The sequence below is a fragment of the Camellia sinensis genome, chromosome 12, assembly GCF_055761805.1.
Source record: "Camellia sinensis isolate YWXY chromosome 12, ASM5576180v1, whole genome shotgun sequence".
NCBI lineage: Eukaryota > Viridiplantae > Streptophyta > Magnoliopsida > Ericales > Theaceae > Camellia > Camellia sinensis.
In genome coordinates this window covers 1,777,501-1,787,234 of record NC_138972.1, presented here as the reverse complement: position 1 = coordinate 1,787,234, position 9,734 = coordinate 1,777,501, and positions in this window count along the sequence as shown.

Genomic DNA, 9,734 nt, shown 5'->3' with positions numbered 1-9,734 from the left:
GCCACGGCCAAGGCAGCCCAGCCAAAGCCAGCAGCATGCCATGCCAAGGCCAAGGCCAGCGGCATGCCATGCCACGGCCAAGGGAGCCCAGCCAAAGCCAGCAGCATGCCATGCCAAGGCCAAGGCCAGCGGCATGCCATGCCAAGGCCAAGGCAGCCCAGCCCAAGCCAGCAGCATGCCATGCCATGCCATGGCCAAGGCCAGCAGCATGCCATGCCACAGCCAAAGGCAGCCCAGCCAAAGCCAGCAGCATGCCATGCCAAGGCCAAGGCCAGCAGCATGCCATGGCAAGGCGAAGGCAGCCCAGCCCAAGCCAGCAGCATGCCATGCCAAGGCCAATGCCAGCGGCAAGCCATGCCACGGCCAAGGCAGCCCAGCCAAAGCCAGCAGCATGCCATGCCAAGGCCAAGGCTAGCGGCATTGCATGCCACGGCCAAGGGAGCCCAGCCAAAGCCAGCAGCATGGCATGCCAAGGCCAAGGCCAGCGGCATGCCATGCCAAGGCCAAGGCCAGCGGCATGCCATGCCAAGGCCAAGGCAGCCCAGCCCAAGCCAGCAGCATGCCATGCCATGCCATGGCCAAGGCCAGCAGCATGCCATGCCACGGCCAAAGGCAGCCCAGCCAAAGCCAGCAGCATGCCATGCCAAGGCCAAGGCCAGCAGCATGCCATGCCAAGGCGAAGGCAGCCCAGCCCAAGCCAGCAGCATGCCATGCCAAGGCCAATGCCAGCGGCATGCCATGCCACGGCCAAGGCAGCCCAGCCAAAGCCAGCAGCATGCCATGCCAAGGCCAAGGCCAGCGGCATGCCATGCCACGGCCAAGGCCAGCGGCATGCCATGCCACGGCCAAGGGAGCCCAGCCAAAGCCAGCAGCATGCCATGCCAAGGCCAAGGCCAGCGGCATGCCATGCCAAGGCCAAGGCAGCCCAGCCCAAGCCAGCAGCATGCCATGCCATGCCATGGCCAAGGCCAGCAGCATGCCATGCCACGGCCAAGGCAGCCCAGCCCAAGCCAGCAGTATGCCGTGCCAAGGCCATCGCCAGCAGCATGCCATGCGACGGCCAAGGCAGCCCAGCCAAAGCCAGCAGCATGCCATGCCCAGGCCAAGGCCAGCAGCATGCCATGCCACGGCCAAGGCAGCCCAGCCAAAGCCAGCAGCATGCCATGCCAAGGCCAAGGCCAGCAGCATGCCATGCCAAGGCCAAGGCCAGCAGCATGCCATGCCAAGGCCAAGGCAGCCCAGCCCAAGCCAGCAGCATGCCATGCCATGCCATGGCCAAGGCCAGCAGCATGGCATGCCACGGCCAAGGCAGCCCAGCCAAAGCCAGCAGCATGCCATGCCAAGGCCTAGGCCAGCAGCATGCCATGCCACGGCCAAGGCAGCCCAGCCAAAGCCCGCAGCATGCCATGCGAAGGCCAAGGCCAGCAACATGCCATGCCACGGCCAAGGCAGCCCAGCCAAAGCCAGCAGCATGCCATGCCAAGGCCAAGGCCAGCAGCATGCCATACCAAGGCCAAGGCAGCCGAGCCCAAGCCAGCACCATGCCAAGCCATGCCATGGCCAAGGCCAGCAGCATGCCATGCCACGGCCAAGGCAGCCCAGCCAAAGCCAGCAGCATGCCATGCCAAGGCCTAGGCCAGCAGCATGCCATGCCACGGCCAAGGCAGCCCAGCCAAAGCCAGCAGCAGGCCATGCCAAGGCCAAGCCCAGCAGCATGCCATGGCACGGCCTAGGCAGCCCAGCCAAAGCCAGCTGCACGCCATGCCAAGGCCAAGGCCAGCAGCATGCCATGCCAAGGCCAAGGCAGCCCAGCCCAAGCCAGCAGCATGCCATGCCAAGGCCAATGCCAGCGGCATGCCATGCCACAGCCAAGGCAGCCCAGCCAAAGCCAGCAGCATGCCATGCCAAGGCCAAGGCCAGCGGCATGCCATGCCACGGCCAAGGGAGCCCAGCCAAAGCCAGCAGCATGCCATGCCAAGGTCAAGGCCAGCGGCATGCCATGCCAAGGCCAAGGCAGCCCAGCCCAAGCCAGCAGCATGCCATGCCATGCCATGGCCAAGGCCAACAGCATGCCATGCCACGGCCAAGGCAGCCCAGCCCAAGCCAGCAGCATGCCATGCCAAGACCAAGGCCAGCAGCATGCCATGCCACGGCCAAGGCAGCCCAGCCAAAGCCAGCAGCATGCCATGCCAAGGCCAAGGCCAGCAGCATGCCATGCCAAGGCCAAGGCAGCCCTGCCCAAGCCAGCAGCATGCCATGCCATGCCATGGCCAAGGCCAGCAGCATGCCATGCCACGGCCAAGGCAGCCCAGCCCAAGCCAGCAGCATGCCATGCCAAGGCCATCGCCAGCAGCATGCCATGCCACGGCCAAGGCAGCCCAGTCAAAGCCAGCAGCATGCCATGCCCAGGCCAAGGCCAGCAGCATGCCATGCCACGGCCAAGGCAGCCCAGCCAAAGCCAGCAGCATGCCATGCCAAGGCCAAGGCCAGCAGCATGCCATGCCAAGGCCAAGGCCAGCAGCATGCCATGCCAAGGCCAAGGCAGCCCAGCCCAAGCCAGCAGCATGCCATGCCATGCCATGGCCAAGGCCAGCAGCATGGCATGCCACGGCCAAGGCAGCCCAGCCAAAGCCAGCAGCATGCCATGCCAAGGCCTAGGCCAGCAGCATGCCACGCCACGGCCAAGGCAGCCCATCCAAAGCCAGCAGCATGCCTTGCCAAGGCTAAGGCCAGTAGCATGCCATGCCACGGCGAAGGCAGCCCAGCCAAAGCCAGCAGCATGCCATGCCAAGGCCAAGGCCAGCGGCATGCCATGCCAAGGCCAAGGAAGCCCAGCCCAAGCCAGCAGCATGCCATGCCATGCCATGGCCAAGGCCAGCAGCATGCCATGCCACGGCCAAAGGCAGCCCAGCCAAAGCCAGCAGCATGCCATGCCATGGCGAAGGCCAGCAGCATGCCATGCCAAGGCGAAGGCAGCCCAGCCCAAGCCAGCAGCATGCCATGCCAAGGCCAATGCCAGCGGCATGCCATGCCACGGCCAAGGCAGCCCAGCCAAAGCCAGCAGCATGCCATGCCAAGGCCAAGGCCAGCGGCATGCCATGCCACGGCCAAGGGAGCCCAGCCAAAGCCAGCAGCATGCCATGCCAAGGCCAAGGCCAGCGGCATGCCATGCCAAGGCCAAGGCAGCCCAGCCCAAGCCAGCAGCATGCCATGCCATGCCATGGCCAAGGCCAGCAGCATGCCATGCCACGGCCAAAGGCAGCCCAGCCAAAGCCAGCAGCATGCCATGCCAAGGCCAAGGCCAGCAGCATGCCATGCCAAGGCGAAGGCAGCCCAGCCCAAGCCAGCAGCATGCCATGCCAAGGCCAATGCCAGCGGCATGCCATGCCACGGCCAAGGCAGCCCAGCCAAAGCCAGCAGCATGCCATGCCAAGGCCAAGGCCAGCGGCATGCCATGCCATGGCCAAGGGAGCCCAGCCAAAGCCAGCAGCATGCCATGCCAAGGCCAAGGCCAGCGGCATGCCATGCCAAGGCCAAGGCCAGCGGCATGCCATGCCAAGGCCAAGGCAGCCCAGCCCAAGCCAGCAGCATGCCATGCCATGCCATGGCCAAGGCCAGCAGCATGCCATGCCACGGCCAAAGGCAGCCCAGCCAAAGCCAGCAGCATGCCATGCCAAGGCCAAGGCCAGCAGCATGCCATGCCAAGGCCAAGGCAGCCCAGCCCAAGCCAGCAGCATGCCATGCCAAGGCCAATGCCAGCGGCATGCCATGCCACGGCCAAGGCAGCCCAGCCAAAGCCAGCAGCATGCCATGCCAAGGCCAAGGCCAGCGGCATGCCATGCCAAGGCCAAGGCAGCCCAGCCCAAGCCAGCAGCATGCCTTGCCATGCCATGGCCAAGGCCAGCAGCATGCCATGCCACGGCCAAGGCAGCCCAGCCCAAGCCAGCAGCATGCCATGCCAAGGCCATCGCCAGCAGCATGCCATGCCACGGCCAAGGCAGCCCAGCCAAAGCCAGCAGCATGCCATGCCCAGGCCAAGGCCAGCAGCATGCCATGCCACGGCCAAGGCAGCCCAGTCAAAGCCAGCAGCATGCCATGCCAAGGCCAAGGCCAGCAGCATGCCATGCCAAGGCCAAGGCAGCCCAGCCCAAGCCAGCAGCATGGCAAGCCACGGCCAAGGCAGCCCAGCCCAAGCCAGCAGCATGCCATGCCAAGGCCATCGCCAGCAGCATGCCATGCGACGGCCAAGGCAGCCCAGCCAAAGCCAGCAGCATGCCATGCCCAGGCCAAGGCCAGCAGCATGCCATGCCACGGCCAAGGCAGCCCAGCCAAAGCCAGCAGCATGCCATGCCAAGGCCAAGGCCAGCAGCATGCCATGCCAAGGCCAAGGCCAGCAGCATGCCATGCCAAGGCCAAGGCAGCCCAGCCCAAGCCAGCAGCATGCCATGCCATGCCATGGCCAAGGCCAGCAGCATGGCATGCCACGGCCAACGCAGCCCAGCCAAAGCCAGCAGCATGCCATGCCAAGGCCTAGGCCAGCAGCATGCCATGCCACGGCCAAGGCAGCCCAGCCAAAGCCAGCAGCATGCCATGCGAAGGCCAAGGCCAGCAACATGCCATGCCACGGCCAAGGCAGCCCAGCCAAAGCCAGCAGCATGCCATGCCAAGGCCAAGGCCAGCAGCATGCCATGCCAAGGCCAAGGCAGCCGAGCCCAAGCCAGCACCATGCCAAGCCATGCCATGGCCAAGGCCAGCAGCATGCCATGCCACAGCCAAGGCAGCCCAGCCAAAGCCAGCAGCATGCCATGCCAAGGCCTAGGCCAGCAGCATGCCATGCCACGGCCAAGGCAGCCCAGCCAAAGCCAGCAGCAGGCCATGCCAAGGCCAAGCCCAGCACCATGCCATGGCATGGCCAAGGCAGCCCAGCCAAAGCCAGCTGCACGCCATGCCAAGGTCAAGGCCAGGAGCATGCCATGCCAAGGCCAAGGCAGCCCAGCCCAAGCCAGCAGCATGCCATGCCAAGGCCAATGCCAGCGGCATGCCATGCCACAGCCAAGGCAGCCCAGCCAAAGCCAGCAGCATGCCATGCCAAGGCCAAGGCCAGCGGCATGCCATGCCACGGCCAAGGGAGCCCAGCCAAAGCCAGCAGCATGCCATGCCAAGGTCAAGGCCAGCGGCATGCCATGCCAAGGCCAAGGCAGCCCAGCCCAAGCCAGCAGCATGCCATGCCATGCTATGGCCAAGGCCAACAGCATGCCATGCCACGGCCAAGGCAGCCCAGCCCAAGCCAGCAGCATGCCATGCCAAGACCAAGGCCAGCAGCATGCCATGCCATGGCCAAGGCAGTCCAGCCAAAGCCAGCAGCATGCCATGCCAAGGCCAAGGCCAGCAGCATGCCATGCCAAGGCCAAGGCAGCCCTGCCCAAGCCAGCAGCATGCCATGCCATGCCATGGCCAAGGCCAGCAGCATGCCATGCCACGGCCAAGGCAGCCCAGCCCAAGCCAGCAGCATGCCATGCCAAGGCCATCGCCAGCAGCATGCCATGCCACGGCCAAGGCAGCCCAGCCAAAGCCAGCAGCATGCCATGCCCAGGCCAAGGCCAGCAGCATGCCATGCCACGGCCAAGGCAGCCCAGCCAAAGCCAGCAGCATGCCATGCCAAGGCCAAGGCCAGCGGCATGCCATGCCAAGGCCAAGGCCAGCAGCATGCCATGCCAAGGCCAAGGCAGCCCAGCCCAAGCCAGCAGCATGCCATGCCATGCCATGGCCAAGGCCAGCAGCATGGCATGCCACGGCCAAGGCAGCCCAGCCAAAGCCAGCAGCATGCCATGCCAAGGCCTAGGCCAGCAGCATGCCACGCCACGGCCAAGGCAGCCCATCCAAAGCCAGCAGCATGCCTTGCCAAGGCCAAGGCCAGTAGCATGCCATGCCACGGCGAAGGCAGCACAGCCAAAGCCAGCAGCATGCCATGCCAAGGCCAAGGCCAGCGGCATGCCATGCCAAGGCCAAGGAAGCCCAGCCCAAGCCAGCAGCATGCCATGCCATGCCATGGCCAAGGCCAGCAGCATGCCATGCCACGGCCAAAGGCAGCCCAGCCAAAGCCAGCAGCATGCCATGCCAAGGCGAAGGCCAGCAGCATGCCATGCCAAGGCGAAGGCAGCCCAGCCCAAGCCAGCAGCATGCCATGCCAAGGCCAATGCCAGCGGCATGCCATGCCACGGCCAAGGCAGCCCAGCCAAAGCCAGCAGCATGCCATGCCAAGGCCAAGGCCAGCGGCATGCCATGCCACGGCCAAGGGAGCCCAGCCAAAGCCAGCAGCATGCCATGCCAAGGCCAAGGCCAGCGGCATGCCATGCCAAGGCCAAGGCAGCCCAGGCCAAGCCAGCAGCATGCCATGCCATGCCATGGCCAAGGCCAGCAGCATGCCATGCCAAGGCCAAGGCAGCCCAGCCAAAGCCAGCAGCATGCCATGCCAAGGCCAGCAGCATGCCATGCCACGGCAAAGGCTGCCCAGCCAAAGCCAGCGGCATGCCATGCCAAGGCCAAGGCCAGCAGCATGCTATGCCCAGGCCAAGGCCGCCCAGCCCAAGCCGGCAGCTTTCCATGCCATGCCAAGGCCAAGCCAGCAGCATGCCATGCCACGGCCAAGGCAGCCCAGCCAAAGCCAGCAGCACGCAATGCCAAGGCCAAGGCCGGCCGCATGTCTTTCCACGGCCCTGTCCCGCAGCGTGGCCTGCCTTGGCCTTGTCCTAGAACATCGCATGCCACGCCCTTGGCAAGCAATCCTGTCCCTCGTGTAATTGCCATTTGGTTTGGCTCTGACTTACGTATAAGTTGCCCTGTGAAATGCATGTCCCTCAGGTAATAGCCATTTGGTTGCCTTTGACTTGCGAACAAGTTGCTAGTGCTTTCCCCAGTGGAAGCTTGTTGCGAAAAGTATGTCCCTCGGAAGTTGCCTGTTGCGTTTGTTATTTGCATTCGAATTGTTGCGAAAAGTATGTCCCTCGGAAGTTGCCTGTTGCGTTTGTTATTTGCATTCGAGCTATCCGATGCTTGCTCGGTTTCTCTAAGAGTTTTTGCACGTTCGTCGGGCTTTTTAATTATTTATTTTCTCATAAAAATTATAATAAAATAAATAAAAAAATAAAAAAATAATTAAAAAAATTACTATAATTACGAGTGCCTCATCTTATAATTGTTGGAATTTTCCAAGAATTTTTTGAATATTTTTAGTAATTTTTATTATTTTTTAAGTATTAAAATTGAAATAAATTAAAATAAAATATTCCGGCGGCCAAATATTTTTTTTAAATTCTTTTATTGTGTCTTTAATTATTTCCTTCAACTTTTATGTTGAAAATTCTTGCAAAAAAGCGTTACTTTTTAAAAAAACCCCATTATGACTACTCGAGCATAGGTGATGTTTCCTCCTGCCAGATGAAAAAGGGCTTAATAGGCTACTATAAGGGGGGGGCACCTCCCTTAAGGCTGGCCAGCATGGCCAGGCCACAGGCCACGCCTATGCCTAGGCGGGCGCTTGGTACATGCCATCGCTTGGCTTGTGGCATCGAAACTACATAGCCAAGCACGGGATGTGTCGAGTGGCGGCCCGCGGTGGTGGCGTTGGCACGTTGGCCTAGGCCAGCATGCCATGCCACAGCCTTGGCCAGCAACATGGCATGCCAAAGCCTTGGCCAGCAGCATGCCATGCCCCGGCCTTGGCAAGCATGTCATGCCACGGCCTTGGCCAGCAGCATGCCATGCCACGGCCTTGGCCAGCAGCATGACCATGCCACCGCCTTGGCCACCAGCATGCCATGCCCCGGCCTTGGCCAGCATGTCATGCCACGGCCTTGGCCAGCAGCATGCCATGCCACGGCCTTGGCCAGCAACTTGGCATGCCAAAGCCTTGGCCAACAGCATGCCATGCCCCGGCCTTGGCAAGCTTGTCATGCCACGGCCTTGGCCAGCATCATGCCATGCCCCGGCCTTGGCCAACATGTCATGCCACGGCCTTGGCCAGCAGCGTGCCATGCCACGGCCTTGGCCAGCAGCGTGCCATGCCCCGGCCTTGGCCAGCATGTCATGCCACGGCCTTGGCCAGCAGCGTGTCATGCCCCGGTCTTGGCCAGCAGCATGCCATGCCACAGCCTTGGCCAGCAACATGGCATGCCAAAGCCTTGGGCAGCAGCATGCCATGCCCCAGCCTTGGCAAGCATGTCATGCCACGGCCTTGGCCAGCAGCATGCCGTGCCGCGGCCTTGGCCAACAAGCATGCCATGCCGCGGCCTTGGCCCGCAAGCATGCCATGCCAAAGCCTTGTCCGGCAGCATGCCATGCCCAACCTTGGCTAACATGTCATGCCACGGCCTTGGCCAGCAGCACGATGCCACGGCCATGGCCAGCAGCACCATGCCATGCCTAGTCGTTGGCCAGCAGCATGCCGTGCTATGCCATGCGACGGCCTTGGCCAGCAACAAGCCATGCCAAAGCCTTTGCCAGCAGCATGGCAAGCCCAAGCCTTGGTCAGCAGCAGCATGCCATGCCAACGCCTGGGCCAGCAGCATGGCATGCCATGCCACGGCCTCGGCCATCAGCATGCCTTGCCACGGCCTTGTCCAGCAGCATGGCATGCCCCGGCCTTGGCCCGCAGTATATCATGCCGCGGCCTTGGCAAGCATGCCAAGCCACGGCCTTGGCAAGCATGCCATGTCCCTCGGGTAATTGTACAAGTTGCCTTGCGAAATGCATGCCCTCGGTTAAATTGCCATTTGGTTGGCTTTGGCGTGCGAACGAGTTGCCTGTGCTTTCCTTGTGGAAGCTTGTTGCGAGAAGTATGTCCCTCGAAAGTTGCCTGTTGCGTTTGTTATTTGCATTCACGCTAACCGGTGCTTGCTCGGCTTCTCTAAATGTTTTTGCGCGTTCGTCAGGCTTCTTAGTCCTTCGGGGGGTGATTCGTTTTGGGGGGCTGGTGCATAGTGTACGTCGTGGCGCGTGAGTTGTGCTTGGTTTGTGCGAGTTGGACGGATCCCTGCCTGTGCAGCGAACTCCACTGGTGCATTCCTCCATGTCCCTCGGGTGATCGCCTTTAGGTTGTCTTCGACTTGCCTTCGGGTTGCCTGTGCTTCCCTAGTGGAAGGTGCCTTGCGAAAAGCGTGTCCCTCGGGTAATTGCCATTTGGTTGGCTTTGACGTTCGAACGAGTTGCCTATGCTTTCCTAGTGGAAGCTTGTTGCGAAAAGTATGTCCCTCGAAAGTTGCCTGTTGCGCTTGTTATTTGCGTTCGCGCTAACCGGTGCTTGCTCGGCCTCTCTAAATGTTTTCGCGCGTTCGTCGGGCTTCTTGGTCCTTCGGGGGGTGATTCGTTTTGGGGGGCTGGTGCATAGTGTACGTCGTGGCGCGTGAGTTGTGTTCGGTTTGTGCGAGTTGGACGAATCCCTGCCCGTGCAGCGAACTCCACTGGTGCATTCCTCCATGTCCCTCGGGTAAATGCCTTTAGGTTGTCTTTGACTCGCCTTCAAGTTGCCTGCGCTTCCCTAGTGGAAGGTGCCTTGCGAAAAGCGTGTCCCTCGGTTAATTGCCATTTGGTTGGCTTTGACTTACGAGCGAGTTGCCTGCGATTTCCCAGTGGAAGTTTGTCGTGAAAGTTATGTCCCCCGGAAGTTGCCTGTTGCCTTTTGTTATTTGCAGTCGCGCTAACCGGTGCTTGCTCGGCTTCTCTAAATGTTTTCCCAC